This window comes from Dromiciops gliroides, chromosome 2, assembly GCF_019393635.1.
Source record: "Dromiciops gliroides isolate mDroGli1 chromosome 2, mDroGli1.pri, whole genome shotgun sequence".
Lineage (NCBI taxonomy): Eukaryota > Metazoa > Chordata > Mammalia > Microbiotheria > Microbiotheriidae > Dromiciops > Dromiciops gliroides.
In genome coordinates, this window is record NC_057862.1 from 245,999,043 (window position 1) to 246,017,108 (window position 18,066).

Genomic DNA, 18,066 nt, shown 5'->3' on the forward strand with positions numbered 1-18,066 from the left:
ACATACTGTTATTAAGTTGCTACTGAGTGAGGCATTGTGCCAATCACTGGGGCTATAGATTGTTCATCCTTCTTGAAAAGGTCCAATGATACAAGGAAGGTGATGTCTTGACTTGAAAGTCATTTGGATTTAAATAAAGTCAAGTTGCATAAAGTCAACAGCTTTACTCTTTCCTCCAGAGTCACCAGACTCCAATGGCAAGACATGGGTCAAGACTACTGGTGATGGCCCCCCACTGGGGCTATAAAGACAAAAATAAAATAAAAATCTTTATCTTCAAGAAACTTACATTCTATTGTGTCCATTCCAACACTAACATCCTATAACTATCTGCTTCTTGAGTTATTCTGAATGGCAAAATGTCTTAATGATTAGAGAGCAGGTCTCAAAGCCAGGAAAATTTCAAGTTCAAGTTCTGCTTTTGACACATGCTGGTTGTACGAAATTGGGCAAGTCACTTAACCACTCAGTTTTCTAAGACCAAAAGGTACAGAGAAAGTGCTGACTTGAACTGGCATAGGGAGTTTCACTGGTATAGGAATTCTCCATACCAATGAAATTACAGGTCTATTCTCTAACTTTGCCTTTTTGAGTCATTTATGATTCTTTACAATCCCATACCATAGCATGCATATAAATCTAGCCTAAAGGACAGAGGCAACTACTCCTGGAACTCATAAGGGTTCAGGCTACCAGCCCTTTCTGCTCTGTATCCTGCCAGGTGTTTGCATACTCGGGTCATTTCCCTAGGGTTGCCTGAATTCTCACAATGAAAAGTTGGATTCCCAAACCTTCATTCCACTTCATTCTGCCCTGGTTACTCTCAGGAAAGTTGCTACTTATGCTAATTATAGAAATATTTATGGATTCCATTGTAGGGTTTTTCCCCCAGCAAGGTTTTTTTTTTTTAAAAGGATTCAATGTACACTGAGGAATCAAGTTTGAAACAGATAGTTTATTCCCAAACAGAAAAAGAAATGTCAAGCAATAAAAATTATAGAATATTTAGAACAGAATTCAGTAATTTATCACTACTAATATTATATGCTTAAGCTTCATTGGAACATAGCTAGCTGTTTGTACTAGCATTTTATGGTCAGACACCAAATGGGATCTTCTTCTGGTGGTCTCTCTTTCCAGAGCTGATGCTTTCTTGTTGCTTTGCTTGTCACCAGCCCAACACTGCTACTACTACTGTTACTGTGTAACTGCCTTTGTTATCAGCATCTAGAAGCCTTCAAGGTTCACAGCATTGATGCTAGAGGAAATGAAACACAAGAGAAAAGAAAAAACAATCAGGGGCTCTATTATAAGCCCAACTAGTTGAATCCATGATTCATATGGCATTTGAAGCCTCTGGAATGCCCTCTTATTATGCCAGGGTAAGGAAGGACATTTCTTCTCCCTCCTAACTAGAATCCCATGCTGTGTTCTGGGAAGCTATTTCCAAAAGACCTACCAGAAAAAGTAAAATCTTGAGTCATTAGCTTTTTTCACTCAGGATGAACTCAACACAATCATGAGTCATAGGGTGACCCTTGACTGAGTAGATCAATCTGCTTGAAGGAACTAACAAAATATTCTGGCCCTGATAACCTTTTATCAGATAAGAACATCTCCACTGAATCAATCAATCAAAGGTATTAAATTAATTTATGCCCTTTCACAACCTGTGGGTCTTTTTCTTTTCTTTTCTTTTTGTTTTTTAGTGAGGCAATTGGGGTTAAGTGACTTGCCCAGGGTCACACAGCTATTAAGTGTTATGTGTCTGAGGCCGGATTTGAACTCAGGTACTCCTGATTCCAGGGCCAGTGCTCTATCCACTGTGCCACCTAGCTGCCCCACCTGTGGGTCTTTTAAAATAGCAAACCAATTCAGAACCTATCATTCGAGTATCTGGTAGGTTAGGGACACTGAAGTTCCAGGCAAGTCCCTGAGAGACAATTACTTTGGGGGGAAGAGTATAACCCCCACCTTGACTAGAGTAGAGGAGAACCTTATTAGTTTCAGAGGATCTGAGGATTTGGACTTCTCAGTGGTGTCCTAGAAGCATCCCCAAAATGATAACAGCAACAACTGTTGGCAATGTCTGGATCCAGAGCCAAGAACAGACTAGATACACTGAAGAAGGTAGCTTAAAGACTCTCTACAAGGATATAAGAAGAAAGTAACACTATTCAGAAAGAACACTTCATAAAGGGTCCATAAAAGGAAGAAAAAGACTTCCAGAATTCTTACCACCTTTTTGCTCCTGTATGAATTACCATCCCTACCAAGTACACTTAAGTTTGAGCCCAATTTCTAGACTTTTTAGGTACTTGTGGGAAAGTATGTCCCTACTCAGAAGGGATATATAATAAGAACTACTTATTATACCACCTTAGTATATACTGGTTTCTAAAAATCTAATTGTCTGGATGACTGATATATTAAGGGCTAAAATTCTAGCTAGTCCGTCTAAAATATCTAATGAGTGGTCGCCAATAAATTTTAAGCTTTAGCAAGAGTTAGACTTTTAAGCATTTATTAAGGAGAATGAGAATCTGGTAAAGAGAGAAGAAAAGCCTACATTCATCTATTAAAGGGAGAGCGCATTTCTAGCTCCCTTCTCCACCAGCGTCCTCAAGAAAGAACCCCAGTCAGAGCTCCAGGCTTCCCCTTCTTCCTCCCACAAGCAAATGTCACTTCCTGACACCAAAGAAAAGACTCATGGTCTTGCCCTCAGAGACCTTCACTTCATGGCAGAGCTTTTCTATAGTAAGTCTCCAGCAGGTGACATCATTCCAATCGTTACAGATATCAACTGATAGTCATTAAAGGGACACACTGATGAAGACCAATGATCTATAGTTTAGAAAGACACCCTCCAACTCCTCAGAGTTTACCCCTACAACTCTGAGAAAAAAAGGAGCAGTACACTCTGGAGACCCAAACTGCAAATGTGAATGGGTATTTGGGAGAATGAGCCCAGATCCTGCACTATACATGAATAGTCAAAAGAAGGCAAAAGATATCTGGACATGCTTAAGTTTTCAAATGATGTCCCAGGAACAGGCAAAGAATATCTGTATATACACTAAAGGGGAAGGACAAGTGTATGTGTCTGACTGGAATGCCCTAAGGTAGGAACCCTGGTTGTACCATCATTTTCAACATTCTATGACCCAATTTGGGGTTTTCTTGGCAAAGATACTAGAAAGGCTTGCCATTGCCTTCTCCAGCTCATTTCACAGATGAGGAAACTGAGGCCAACAGCGTTAAGTGACTTGCCCAAGGTCTCCTAGCTAGTTAGTGTCAAGCCAGATTTGAACTCAGGAAGATGTCTTCTGGACTCTAGGATAGACATTGTATCTACTACTGTACTCAGCTGCCCAGAAATCCCTGAATCCTACTGATTTGTATCTTCTCATGGCCCATTCTTTCCTCTGAGTGCTTTTTTTGCAGCTGACATGCTACATCACCTATACTTTTGAACACCTTTCCCTAATAACATAAGAGCCAATAATGATAAGGTCTTGCTGATCTTTGGGGCATTTACATTTAAAACATTTCCCCATGGTGTTCCTTTCTTGAATGCTGGCCATTTACAACATTATGTTACATTTTTAAAAAGATCTTATTTTCCTCATCTTATAAATGGAGAAATTGAATCATATAAAGGTCACATGCTTTCTTCAGGACCACCCATAATGATAGTTGAGAGGGGTAGCTAGGTTCTACAGTGGATAGAGTACTGGTCTGGAGTTAGGAAGAACTAAATTCAAATCCAGCCTCCAACATTTACTAGTTGTGTGACCCTAGGCAAGTCATAACCTCCATCTTTCTTGATTTCTTCAACTGTAAAATGAAGATGATAATAGCATTGCGCTCACAGGATTGTTGTGAGGATTAAAAGAGACAATAATTGTAAAGTGCTTAGCAGAGTTCCTCATACATAGTGGATGCTTAATAAATGTTTCTTTCCTTCCTTCTCATTTCCTTTTCTGTGTATTTCTGTAAGCTGGGTACCAGAACAGGGTACATCGCTTCACTTTTTAGAGAATGTGTGTTCCCCACATTCAAAGCCACAAAATTTTTAGGCATCTTCAGAGAGAGTCTATTCCTACTTTTATGTAAATCTGGAAAAGTCTTTTTTCTTCTTGAAGGATATGTGGATCATGTTTCCTGACATTATCAGTATTTTATAGAAGAAGAGGGTGTATTTTCACATACAAAAGAATCTCCCTGCAAAAGAGAAATTGTCCTTTCATTATCTTAAGGGATATAAAGCAAAGCAAATGCGCTATTGTGTATTTCATTGCCATGGTACATTACCCAATATTAGCTCTAGGCAATTTTTTCTCATGGTGGGAGGCAAAAGATAAAATAATTCCCACAATTACTGAAAATGCAATGTTCTTAATTTGGTAGGGTATAAATGAAACATTTTTAATTTAATAATTTAAATTATTTCTTGAATGCTACATGTAGAAATAAATTAATGAAAATTTTCAAAGAAATTATAAGCATGAGTTTGACATGTATTGCTACTTCTACTGCTGCTGTTACAATACATATTTTTGCATTATAACCACTATGCTGGAATCTGACAACCCATTACAATGTATACTCCTGGAGGGCAGGAACTGGTTTTTGCTTTTCTTTGTAACCCTAATGGTTAGCAGTGTCTGGTATATAGTAAGAACTTAATAAATGATTATTGATTAACTGACCATGAATGTATTGACAACTCTTTTGGAGTCCTTTATTAGTCCAAGGGAAATATAACAACAAAAACCGGAAAAGAAACAGAGGCAAAAGTTGAAGTTGTGATTTTTACCAAAGGCTTAGTTAATACAGACAGTGGAATTATCAAATACAGTGAGAGATACAAAGGATATCACAAACAATGGAGATGGTGATTTTGACCTCATAATTATCAGCAAGATTTGATGTCACAGGTCTTATTCAGTTCAACAATTATTTATTTAACAGATGCTATACTATGTGTTAGAAATACAAAGACAAAAACAAAACAGTCCCTTCCTTCAAGACTATTACATTCTAATTGGGGAATAGAACATGCACAATGATTTTTAAAAAAGATTTCAGAAGGAAAACATAATTCACAACTGAAGGGACTGGGAAAGAAATTGCCAATCTTTTCAGATTTGGAATCAGAACTATATTTTCCCCATGTAGTTAGAATGTCTGTTTAACTTTTTCCTGCAAGATTTTTGGCTTAATTTTATTTTTAAAATATAGTTTATTGTTTGCTGGTAGATTTTAAAATTTTTATCTTCTCATCATTTACCAGTTTTCTGAAATTAGGGGACTTTTGTTCATATTTCTCTGGTCAGATGAGGAAGTTAACCTATAAAGCCTCTTACTCTATCATCGTCCAAGAATTACTATTTGATTTCTCTTTATTTTTATGATATCTTTCTGTTTGTTTTTAGGGTATTGATTTGTTCATTTAAATTTTTTTAAATGAAAAATCCATTATTTAATTTTTTTCCTTTTGTTGATGTAGAGATTATATAGTTGTCTATGCCTCTCTCTCTCTCTCTCTCTCTCTCTCTCTCTCTCTCTCTCTCTCTCTCTGAATAATTTTGGATGTAAATTAATTTGCCTTTACTTACATATACATAAATGTGTATATGTATGCATGAATGTTTTGTATATGCATATTAGGGAGGGAGAGAGAAAGAGGAGACAGAGAGAGAGAATAGAGGGAGAGAGAGAGAAACATATATATATATATATGTATATATCTAGATAGATATATGTATATCTATCTATCTATCTATCTATATGAAAATGTAGAGAGGGTTGGCCGTGGAGTTAGGAGTACTTGAATACCTTATTCAAAGAAACCATACAGCAAAATTGCCAGAAATAGTGGAAGCAGATGACAAAGATCAGCTCTACAGACTCCAAAGAACATCAACAGAAAACAACATTGGGTTTAAAGAATAAAAAAAAAAAACCCATGGCTGTCAAAGGTCAGAACTACAATTTAAAAAAACTAAATTTTGGGGCAGCTAGGTGGCTCAGTGGATAGAGCACCGGCCCTGGATTCAGGAGGACCTGAGTTCAAATCCGGCCTCGGACACTTTACACACTCACTAGCTGTGTGACCGTAGGCAAGTCACTTAACCCCAATTGCCTCACTAAAAAAACAAACAAACAAAAAAAACCCCAAAAACTAAATTTTGCAGCAAACTAGAAAAAAAAAAACCCTCAAGTACCATGGAGAAACAATCAGAGTAACAGCTTTATTCCATGGCATCAAGAAATCAAAATTTGAATGTAATATTTTAAAGAACAAAAATTTACTGGCACCAAAAAAAAAGCAGTCTGGTAAACATCAAAGACAGTTCAAGTTCTATCTCTGACACATACTACATAACCTTGGACAAATCACTGAATATCCCAGGTTCCATGGAAATCCTCTAAAGCGGAAAGCTATTGACAAGATAATGATCTGCCTTAGTGGAGGGAGTTTACATATTGGGAGTTCCTTACATTTGATTGGGTCACAAATATGCATATGGTGCCCACATACATGTATCAGCAGTAATTAGGCAAATATTATTAAAAGAGTCAGGCCTTTATGGAAACTAAAAACAAACAATTTGTTGGCTAATGCCTTCATAAAAAATAGGCTATATGACTGCCACTTACTGATCTCAGGCTTGATAATATTAACTCATCAAGGACAGGTAGGTATTCTTTTCCTGTCTATTTAGTTTGGGTACTCACTTTCTACTGGATATATTTGTCCTACCTTTCCAGACTGATGCTCATTCTCTGTAAGAGCTATAAGTGAAATAAATGTTAAGTAATTAAACCTTCTCTTTCATCTATTACCATCCTCTGATGACCACAAACAACAATTTGACCCTTCTTTTGATTATACTCTTTCCCCTAATGTATTATACATTTGTGTCTGTGTGTTTCCTGTGTAGGCTATGCTAAATTATGTGTACGTCCACATGGAATGTCTATATGTGACTCACAGGGAGACATGAATAACTATCTCTGAAATCTATCACGCTCCTCATCAAAAGACAGAATTTGATTCCTGCCTAGAGGAGAGTAAGAGATTAAAATCACAAAGCTAGCTTCTCTATTCTCAGAAAGATGGAATGCCAGACTAGAATTGCATTTATCTATCTGCTTCTACCACTCTAAAAATTGTTAATTTAGGGGAAATGATCTTTAGATTCAAGCTACTTTTCTGACTGCTATCCATCCCTTAAAGAGCAAAGACTGCACTTTATATACAAAGGTTTGACCCCCTCTCAACAAGCACTAGTTATACAAAAGACTATCACAAACAGTAAATACAAATAATCTCACTTATTTAAGCAGATGCCAAAGAAAAATCAGTGAGATATACAGATTAAAATGTAGAGGTAATACACAAATTGAGCTCTCTTACTTGAATCAAGATATCTCAGTTCAACAGAGACAAACAGAAAGACAAAGATAGAGGCATACAAAGACAGAGATAGTTTCTAATCTTAACCAATTTGAAATTCTCCAAAGTCTCTAGGGAAGCAAGCTGAAAAAAGGGACATGTTGGTAATAAAAGCCCTAGATACTTGCCCTTAAATGTTCACTCAGGATTTCTTCCTGAAGAAATTCTAGGATCATATGTGTTCTCTTTTTAAGCAGGAAAAAACCTCTTCAAAGCCCTCGTGCTAACTCAGCCTCTCACATAGGCATATAACATGGAATCACTCTTTCTGTTAGTAAAGAATCTTATGAATATAAACTGAGCTTGAACGTCAAATTACAACAGCTTTAAAAAAAAAATTCCCCTTCTACTTTGCATTCCTTGCTATATTAAATTCATTCTGAGCTTTGGTAATCTGATAATATTGTTACAGGACTGTGCTATGCTTTTGTACTCATCATCCACCACCTATCTGTTTCTAAAAATTTTATTTTGTCAATTAGTTCCCTGTGCATCCACATGGTTTTCTTTAGCAACATTCCCTTTTCTTCTCTATCATTTCTCTGTGTCTTCAAAATTTTATTCTTGAGAGTGTTATGTCCCTCCTATTCTTCATATGCTTTTTCTGAACTTTTTGAAATCTGTTCTCCTAATATATAGGATGCAGCCCAGCTTTCCCCTCCTTCATTTATCACAAATTCTAAAATAGAGTCATCAAGTCCATCTACAATTCCCATTATTTTCACCAGTTCCTCCTTGTTCCTCTCCCTTCCCCCTTTTCCCACCATATACTTCTTTCTCAGCTTTCTCTTTTTCTTTTGAGATCTTTCCAACCTAAAAGACTCAGACCCATGCCCCCTGTCTAAGTAGTCTCTTTTTAACTGGCCTAATGATGATAAAGTTCTTGGTGGTTATACCTATCATTTTCTCATTTGGGAATATAAGTAGTTTAACCTTATTAAGTTCCTCATAATTTCTCACACAAGCTTTCATTTTTCTGACTCTCAGGTCTTGTGTTTTAATATTAAAATTTCGATTCAGCTCAGGACATGACTGGAAGTCCTTTATTTCATTTAATATTTCTTTTTCTCCTGTAGGATTATGCTCAATTTTGCTGGCTAGGTTATTCTTATTAATAATCCTAACATTTTTGTCTTCTGGAATATCATATTCCAAACTCTCTGCTCATTTATACTGGTAGCTGCTAAATCTCATGTAATCCTGACTGTGGCTCCAAAATATTTGAATAATTTCTTTCTGATTGCCTTCAGGATTGTTTTCTTAACCTAGAAGCTCTGGAATTTGGCCATAATATTTGGGGGAGTTTTCTTTTGGGCATATTATTCAGGAGGTGATTGGTGGAATCTTTCAATTTCTATTTTGCCCTCCAATTCTGAAAGATCTGGGCAGTTTTTCTCTTCAATTTCTTGAAATATGATGCATAGGCTTCTAAAAATTATTATGGCTTTCAGCTAGTTCAATAATTCTTAAATTATCCCTCCATCCATTTTCTAGGTTAGTTATTTTTCCAATGGGTTGTTTCACATTTTTTGCTATTGTTTTAATTCTTTTGATTTTTACTGTTTCTTAATGTCTTGTGGTGTCATTCAATTCCACTTGGCCAATTATGTTTTTTTAATTAGTTATTTTCTTCCATGATGGTTTGTACTTCTTTTACCAAGTTGTTAATTCTGTTTTCAAAATTATTTTAAGTAGCTCTCCTTTTATTTTCACAATTTCTACTACCTCTCTTATTTGACTTTTAAAATATTTTCCCCTCTTTTAACAAAATCTCTTTCTTCTTGGAATTCTTGTTGGGCTTGTATCCAATCTATGCACTTTTTTTCAAGGCTTTGTTTGTAGATGTTTCCTTCTGAGTTTGTGCCTTGAGTTTCTTCCCATAATAGCTTTTTTTTTTTTTTTTTTTTTTAGTGAGGCAATTGGGGTTAAGTGACTTGCCCAGGGTCACACAGCTAGTAAGTGTTAAGTGTCTAAGGCCGAATTTGAACTCAGGTACTACTGACTCCAGAGCCGGTGCTCTATCCACTACGCCACCTAGCTGCCCCCCTCCCATAATAGCTTTTAATGGTCATTCTTTTTGTTTGTTTGTTCACTTTTATGTGACAGTTGGGCTCTGTTCAGTCACTGGCCCAAGCTTCAGGGTTTTTCATCTTGCTGTTTTCACAGCTAGTGCTAGGAACCTGTAAATTGTCAATGCTTCCAAGGTGTCATGATTCAGGGGGAGATGTGGTCACTGCTGTCCTGATTTGTGCTCTGGTCCTTACTCAGATAGGACCCCTTCTTTCTCATAACCACAACTACTCTCTGACCTGGAACTGTGACTCAGAACTGGGTAATGAGTAATAGAGCTACCAAATGGCACTTGGTCCTTCATCTAGTGCTAGTTCAAGGATCCCCTAGAATATTTTTCTAGGCAAGTGTCCAATCCCCTTATTGCCTCTGGACAGTGAGAGCTCCTGCTACTTCCTCCACAGCCTTGAAGGCCCACAGCTGGTGCTGTCGCCATGTACTCCCCATCCCGGTACTGCAGATATCTTCTGACCTTTAAGTTGTAGTAAATTGGAAAATTGGTTTGGGGTTATGCCACTTTAAATTTCATTTGATATATTATTTGATAGGGTTTTTTAGAAGGGAATGTTGGGAGAGAGTTCAGCTAAAATGCTGCCTTTACTCTACCATTTTGGCTTTGCCTCCCAGTTCTTCTTTATTGATAAGAATTTCATGAAGAATTTCAATTTCCCTTTTTAATTCTAAAGACAAATTTATAATGATTACAAGGTTATCATTAAGGCAAGTCAACAAATTGTTCTGATTTGGAACATCTTCACACTTCTAAATATGTCCATGTAATGACCAACAGTTGTATCCGTGGTCTAGAAATCCAAATCTCATTCTAAGATACTATCTTTTTAACCTGGTATTCAATTTCCAAATCTACTGTTATCTTCTGAATCCCTTACCTTGAATTGACAGCAGGACAAAAAAATACTACCTATACCTATTGTCTTTAGTTTCTTGATCAGCATTTCATAATTCCTACCCACACATACTGGGTACTTTGCAGTGATATCATTCAAATAAACAGGAGAATTTGGTAGTGTTTGTCAGAGCTATACAATTTCAGGATATTCTCTGTAATACTTAGAAAGCAGCATACCTCCTTATTATTGATATCAAAGTAGCATATGCCCACCTTAGCAACTTTCAGCAAGGAGTGACCAACTGTTGCCAATCATCTCTTCTTCTTCTATCCCTACTAAATTCTATCTCTCCTGGTGTCACCTTTGAATTTTTATCATTGTTCCTTTAAGCACAAAAGTAATTTCTTCTTTTTTAAAAGGTCAATTAGTTTCTAATTTTTCTGTAGATTTCCTTTCTTTTTTCATCATATTACTATTTGTTCATTTGTTCAGCTGTCTTTGATGCATATTTATTGGATTCTACTAACATAGGTCAGAGTTTTAGCATAAACAAAAATTGCTTTCAGAACCATGAAGTCTTATGAAAAATTCTAACTTCTAGCCAATTCTCACAGTGCATCTTCCTTTCTCTTTTCTCCTGTCTGCTGTTCAGTCTTCAGTTCAGCATCTACCCCCATCTTCTTTCTTTACAATCTCTGTTTTTATCTTTTTAAGTATCTTTGCCACTTTGTCACATGGCAGATCAGATATTAAGTTGGTAGGACCAAAATGTGTTTATATGTTGATCTACTGAATCAGTATATAAGTTAAGATATGTTTCATGGAGTTTATTTTTCCTGTTCTCCTTTCATCTATCAAACTTATTGAGATGATTCAATTCAGCTTTATAGGCTCAATCTCTCCTCATTGGCATTTGCTTTTTAAAATAAGATAATATTGCTTATTGTCTTCTGCTATCTATTATATTTTGAAATTGAATTTGTAGAATCAAGATTGTCCTTGACAACTGTATCTCTCTCTTTGGCAAGAATAATTGTTTGATGACAGATTGTTCCTGCGTACTTTTACCCACTTCATTATGGTGACCATTTTAATAAATAATTTGATTAAACTTTTCTAAGAAATGGTACTATAATCAAAGTCAATAACTTTGCTTTTCTCCAACTGCCATTTTTCAGAGTTATATAGGTCAAGTTGAAACTGCTATAGTTGTACTTAATGTCCTTTTGAAATTTTAATCCTCTGATTTAGTATTGATTTTAACTTTTTCTTTAATCAATAACATGATTTAGAAATGTTGATAACATTTTAAGGCTCATTCTTTCTTTTTTAATCTTTTGCATGTTGTTTAGTATTTTATTTTTCCCCAATTACATGTAAAACAATTTTTAACATTTGTTTCTAAAACTTTGAGTTCCAAATTCTCTCCCTCCTCATTGAGAAGACAAGCAATTCAATATAGCTTATACATGTGTAGTAATACAAAACATATTTCCATATTAGTCATGTTGTGAAAGAAAATAAACCAAAAAAACTCAAGAAAAATAAAAAGTTTAAAAATGTATGCTTGAATCTGTATTCAGATACCATCAGTTCTTTCTCTGGGGATGAATAGCATTTTTTATCATAAGTCCTTCAGAATTGTCTTGGATCGTATTACTGAGAATAGCTAAGTCATTCACAGCTGATCATCTACAATTTTGCTGTTACTTCGTGCCACAGTATAGGTTCATTTTTTAAAATCAGTATTCATTCAAAACCATAGCTTGTTGGACCCTACCAATGTGTTTTTTTTTTACCAGGTCAACCAAAGATCATATTAATTCAAAGCAAAAGGTTTAATAAACTAGCATAGAAAATAAGGGTCAAGGGACTTACCCCCTCACCATACACTCTACCAAAAGATCCCCCACTCCAACGGTAGAAGAGATATATTTAAGGAATATGTATAGCCAGAGTAGCTCACTCTCATATGCTGGCATTCCAGCTGTATCATCTCTCCATCTCCATCATTGTTTCTTGCTTTCCCACAGAGTCATCTATATCTTCTGGTGGTATCATCATGTTGTACACTGTCACTTTTGCTGCATTACTTTCTACCAGTGTCTCCATTAAGCTGATCTTTGCTATTCTGTGCTGGTCCCTCTGACGAACTGCTAGATAGCAGTTCCTGTGCTAATCCACTGTTGGTGGAGTTGTGAAAAGATCCAACCATTCTGGAGAGCAATTTGAAATTATTGCCAAAGGGCTATAGAACTATGTATACATACCCTTTGATCCAGCAATACCAGTGTTAGGTTTATATCCCAAAGACATCTCCAAAAAGAGAAAAAAGACCTATTTGTACAAAAATATTTATAGCAGCTCTTTTTGTGGTGACTAAGAATTGGAAATCAAAGGAATGCCCATCAACTGGGGAATCATTAAACAAGCTGTGGTATATGAAGGAGATGGAATATTATTGTGCTATAATAAATAATAAGTAGAATGATTTCAGAAAGGCCTGGAAAGACTTGTACAAACTGATGTATAGTGAAGAGAGCAGAACCAAGAGAACATTGTGCAGAGACAGCAATATTTTTTGATGAAGAACTGTGAAAGACTTAACCATTCTCAACAATACAATGATCCGAGACAATCCCAAAGGACTATTGATGAAACATACTATCCATCTCCAAAGAAAGAACTGATGTTGATGGAACATAGACTGAGGTATGCTACTTTTCACTTTCTTTCATTTTTTCTTTTATTCAAGTTTTCATATACAAAATTACTATTATGTCAATGTTTAAATAATAATACATATATAACCTATATTTGATTGTTTACCACCTCAGGGAGGGGGAGGGGAAGGAGGGATAAAAATTCGAACCCAAAACTATAAATAAAAATGTTTATTACTTAAAAAAAAAAAACAAGTCCCTGTCTTCAAGGAGCTTATATTCTACTCAGGGAGACAACGTAATTCAGAACATACAAGATAATTACAGGTAATCTTAGAGGGAAATGGCACTAGGAGCTAGGGGGACCAGCAAATGTCTCCTATAAAAACTGACTTTTGAGAAGAGTCTAAAAGCAAGCCAAAGATTCAAAGAGTCATTTGAAGAACATTCCAGGAATGGAGAACTGCCAGTGAAAACAGATGGAGTGGGAGACTGCATGTCTTATTTGAGGAACAGCAGTTAGGCCAATTTGGCTGAGAGTTCATGGAGGGGACTAGGATATTAGAAGATTGGAAGGGTAGGAAGGGATTGAGTTTTAAAGAACTTTAATTACAAAACAAAATACTTTATGTATAATCATGGAGATAATAGGAAGCCACTAGAGTTTATTGGGGAGGGTAACATAGACATAAAATTCAGGGAAATGAGAGGTAGCTGTGTGGAGGATGAATTGGAATGGAAAGAAAACTGAACCAGGGAGACCAGCTAGAAGACTAATTCAGCATTCTAAGCAAGTAGTAGTGAAGGCCTGAATTAGGGTGGTAGCTTTGTGAATGGGGAGAAGGAAATATATTTGAGAGGTGTAATAAAGAAATGAAAAGATTGGACAATGTGCAAATGATTAGACGTGGTGTTAGTGAGATAGAGGAAGCAAGCATAACACAAAGGCTGTAAATTTAAGTGACTGCAAAAATAGTTTTCCCCTCAATAGTAATAGAAAAGTTCAGAAGAGAGGAGCATTTGGGAGGAAAGATAATGATTTCTGTTTTGAGCATATCAAATCTGAGCTGCCTATGGAACATGTAGTTTGAAATATTCAATAGATGGTTGGTGATGCAGGGCTTGACCTCAGTAGAGAAGCTAGAGCTGGATATATCAATCTAGGAATCATCTGCAAAAAGGTGATTATTGTATCTAAGGGAGATATTGAGATTGCCAAGGGAGAGAGGATAAAGAGTAAAAAGGAATAGGGCCCAGGAATGAGCCTTGAGGGATATTCACATGTAGTAGGTATGACATATGAAGATCCAGCAGAAGACACTGAGAAGGAGCAATCAGACTATTAGGAAGAGAAGCAAGAGAGAATTATGAAAACCCAAAGAGGAGTAAGTATTAATGAGAAGAATGTGGTTAGCAGTGTCTCATGATGAAGAAAGGTGAGAATCAAGAATCCATTAGATTTGGTGATTGATTGAAAGATCATTGATGGGAGCAGCTAGGTGGCGCAGTGGATAGAGCACTGGCCCTGGAGTCAGGAGTACCTGAGTTCAAATCTGGCCTCAGACACTTAACACTTACTAGCTGTGTGACCCTGGACAAGTCACTTAACCCCAATTGCCTCACTAAAAAAAAAAAATTTAAAAAGATCATTGATAACATTGAAAAGAGCCAGTTTTAGTTAAATAATGAGATCAGAGGCCATACAAATGATTTAGAAGAGAGACAAGAGGAAGTAGAGGCAGTGATTTTATCTATCATCTATCTATATACTTATTTATTTATTCATTTATTCATTCATCCATTCACCCATTCATTTATCCATTTATTTGCTTGATCATTCATTTATTTACTCATTTTATTCATTCATTCGTTTGTTTGTTTAGAATTTTCCCCAAGTTACATGTATAAACAAATCACATCGATTTTTAAAACTTAGTGTTTTAAATTCTCTTCCTCCCTCCCCCCCCCTTAAGAATGCAAGCAATTCAATATAAGTTATACATGTGCAGTCATGAAAAACATTTTCACCTTAGTCAGGTTGTAAAAGAAAACAGACAAAAAAAACTTTAGAAAGAGGAATTAACAAAAGCAAATATACTTCAATCTGTATTCAGATATCATCAGTTCCTTCTCTGTAAGGGGATTGAATTTTTCATAAATTCTGATAGAAGCCTGGTCATAATTTCTTACGGCACAATAGTGTTCCATCCTAATCTCATTCCACAATTTATTCAACCTTTCCCCAACTGATGGGCATCACCCCAATTTTGAATTCAACTGTTTTTAAAATCTCTTTTAGGATATCAACCTAGTAGTGGTATTGCTAGGTCAAAGAGTGTGCATGGTTTTATAGCCCCTTGGCCATAGTTCCAAACTGCTCTATAGAATGTTTGAATCAGTTTACAGCTTTACCAAGAGTGCATTAATGGCTTATTTTACCCATATCCCCCACATTTGTCATTTTCCTCTGTTGTCCTATTATCCAATCCAATAGGTATGAGGTAGTACCCAGAATTGTTTTGACCTGAATCTCTCCAATCAGTAGTGAGTTAGAATTTTTTTTTTCATATGGCTATAGGTAGCTTTGATTATTTCACATGAAAATTTTATGTCTTTTGATCATCTATCAATTGGGGAATGGCTCTCATTTTAACAAATTTGACTCACTTCTCTATATGTTTGAGAACTGAGACCTATCAGACAAACTTCCTTCAAGTTTTTTCTTCCACAGTTACTATTGCTAACTGTATTACCCTCTGTGAAGTTTGAAATCTAATGTGTGGGGGCAGCTAGGTAGTGCAGTAGATAAAGCACCAGCCCTGGATTCAGGAGGACCTGAGTTTAAATCTGGCCTCAGACACTTGATACTTACTAGCTGTGTGACCCTGGGCAAGTCACTTAACCCTCATTGCCAAGCCAAAAAAAAACAAAACCAAAAAACCCCAAAAATCTAATGTGTGGTTACCTTGTTTCTACCCCCAGTATTGGGGGAGAACTTATAAGCTAGAAATGTCAGCACCAGTTTTTGGCATTAAGCATTTATTAAAGAGCCAAGAGAGAACACATGGAATACAGAAAGTACAGAAAGAAAAGCCTATCTTTCTTAGGATTCAGACTGGCCTCCTTCTTGTCCTTTCCTTTCTGCCACCAACCCGAGGTTCTGGAACTAAAAAGACCAGGGCCAAGAAGCCAGCCTCACTTCTTACTTCCTGACCCCCTTCCCCAGAAGGGGAGGTCCTTCAAGCTGATTGGTTGGGGGTGGTCTCATGTTGATGTCATAGTCCACAGCCTTTAAGAACAACACCCCACTCAGGGCTGGCCAGGCATGGTCTTGATTTAATCAACCTTAAGTAAGTTCTCAGTCAGTCTCACCCAATTCAATCAATTCCAAATCAATCTTCAGGTGGGGTCCCTAGGCATCTGCCAAATCCCATTACATCCTATTCCTTCCCCCTTGATATTTACTCTATTTTCTATCTTCTTTCACCCTATCCTTCCTTAAAAGTGTTTTGCTTCTGACTGCCTCCTCCCCCAATCTGCCCTCCCTTCCTTCACCCCTCCCCCTTATCCCCTTCCCCTCCCACTTTCCCTCAGGGCAAGATATATTACTATCCCTAATTGAGTGTATATGTTATTCCCTCTTTGAGCCAATTCTGATGAGAGTAAAGCTCACTCACTGTCCCACACCTCCCCCATCTTCCCCTCCACTCCATATGCTTTTTCTTGCTTCTTTTATGTGGGATACTTTACCAAAGTCTACCTCTACCTTTTCCTTTCTCCCAGTGCATTCCTCTGACCACTTAATTTTAATTTTTTAAAGATATCAACATGGGACAGTTAGGTGGCACAGTGAACAAAGCACCAGCCTGGAACCCAGGAGAAGCTGAGCCCAAAATTGGCCTCAGACACAAGACACTCACCAGCTACATGATCCTGGGAAAGCCACCCAATCCTGGCTGACCCGCCAAAAAAAAAAAAAACCACAATAAAAAATAAATGCTTTAAAGATATCATCCCTTCTTATTCAACTCACACCTGTGCCCTCTAAGTATACTCCATTCAGCTATACTAATAATGAGAAAGTTCTTATGAGTTAGAAGTATCATCTTCCCATGTAGGAATGTAAACAAGTTTAACCTTTTAATATCCCTCATGATTTCTTTTTCCTGTTTACCTTTTTTATGCTTCTCTAAGGTCTTGTATTTGACAGTCAAATTTTCTATTCAGTTCAGGTCTTTTCATCATGAATGCCTGAAAGTACTGTCTTTCATCGAATTCCCATTTTTCCCCTGAAAGATTATACTCAGTTTTGCTGAGTAGGTGATTCTTGGTTGTAAACCCAGTTCCTTTGCCCTCTGGAATATCATATTCCATGTCCTTTGATCCTTTAATGTAGAAGCTGCTAGATCTTGTGTTATCCTGATTGTGGCTCCACAATACTTGAATTATTTATTTCTTGCTGTTTGTAATATTTTCTCCTTGGCTTGGGAGCTCTGGAATTTGGTTATAATATTCCTGGAAGTTTTCATTTTGGGATCTCTTTCAGGAGGTGATCAGTGGATTCTTTCAATTTCTATTTTATCTTCTGCTTCTAGAATATCAGGTCAGTTTTCTCTGACCATTTCTTGGAGGATGATATCTAAGCTCTGTTTTTGATCATGGTTTTTAGGTAGTCCAATTATTTTCAAATGATCTCTCCTTTATCTATATTCTAGCTCAGTTGTTTTTCCAAGGAGATATTTCACATTGCCTTCTATTTTTTAATTCTTTTGGTTTTGCTTTACTGTGTCTTGATTTCTCATAAAGTCGTTAGCTTCCTTTTGCTCAGTTCTCATTTTTAAGCAATTATTTTCTTCAGAGAGGTTTTGTATCTCCTTTTCCATTTGGCCAATTTGGCTTTTCAAGCGGTTGAATTTTTTTCATGACTTTCCTGCATCTCTCTCATTTCTATTTCCATTTTTTCCTCTACCTCTCTTACTTTATTTTCAAAATCCTTTTTGAGCATTTCTATGGCCTG

The 18,066-nt window shown here is 36.5% G+C and overlaps 1 long non-coding RNA gene across 1 annotated transcript in view; it reads right to left on the reverse strand.

Moving 5' to 3' along the window:
* Positions 1–968: 968 nt before the first annotated feature.
* The window catches only part of LOC122740914, an 89,795-nt gene continuing 72,697 nt past the window's right edge, over positions 969–18,066 (reverse strand). The window contains exon 5 of the long non-coding RNA XR_006354785.1: positions 969–1,258. This is a non-coding gene — a long non-coding RNA (uncharacterized LOC122740914). The remainder of the gene's footprint in view (positions 1,259–18,066) is intronic.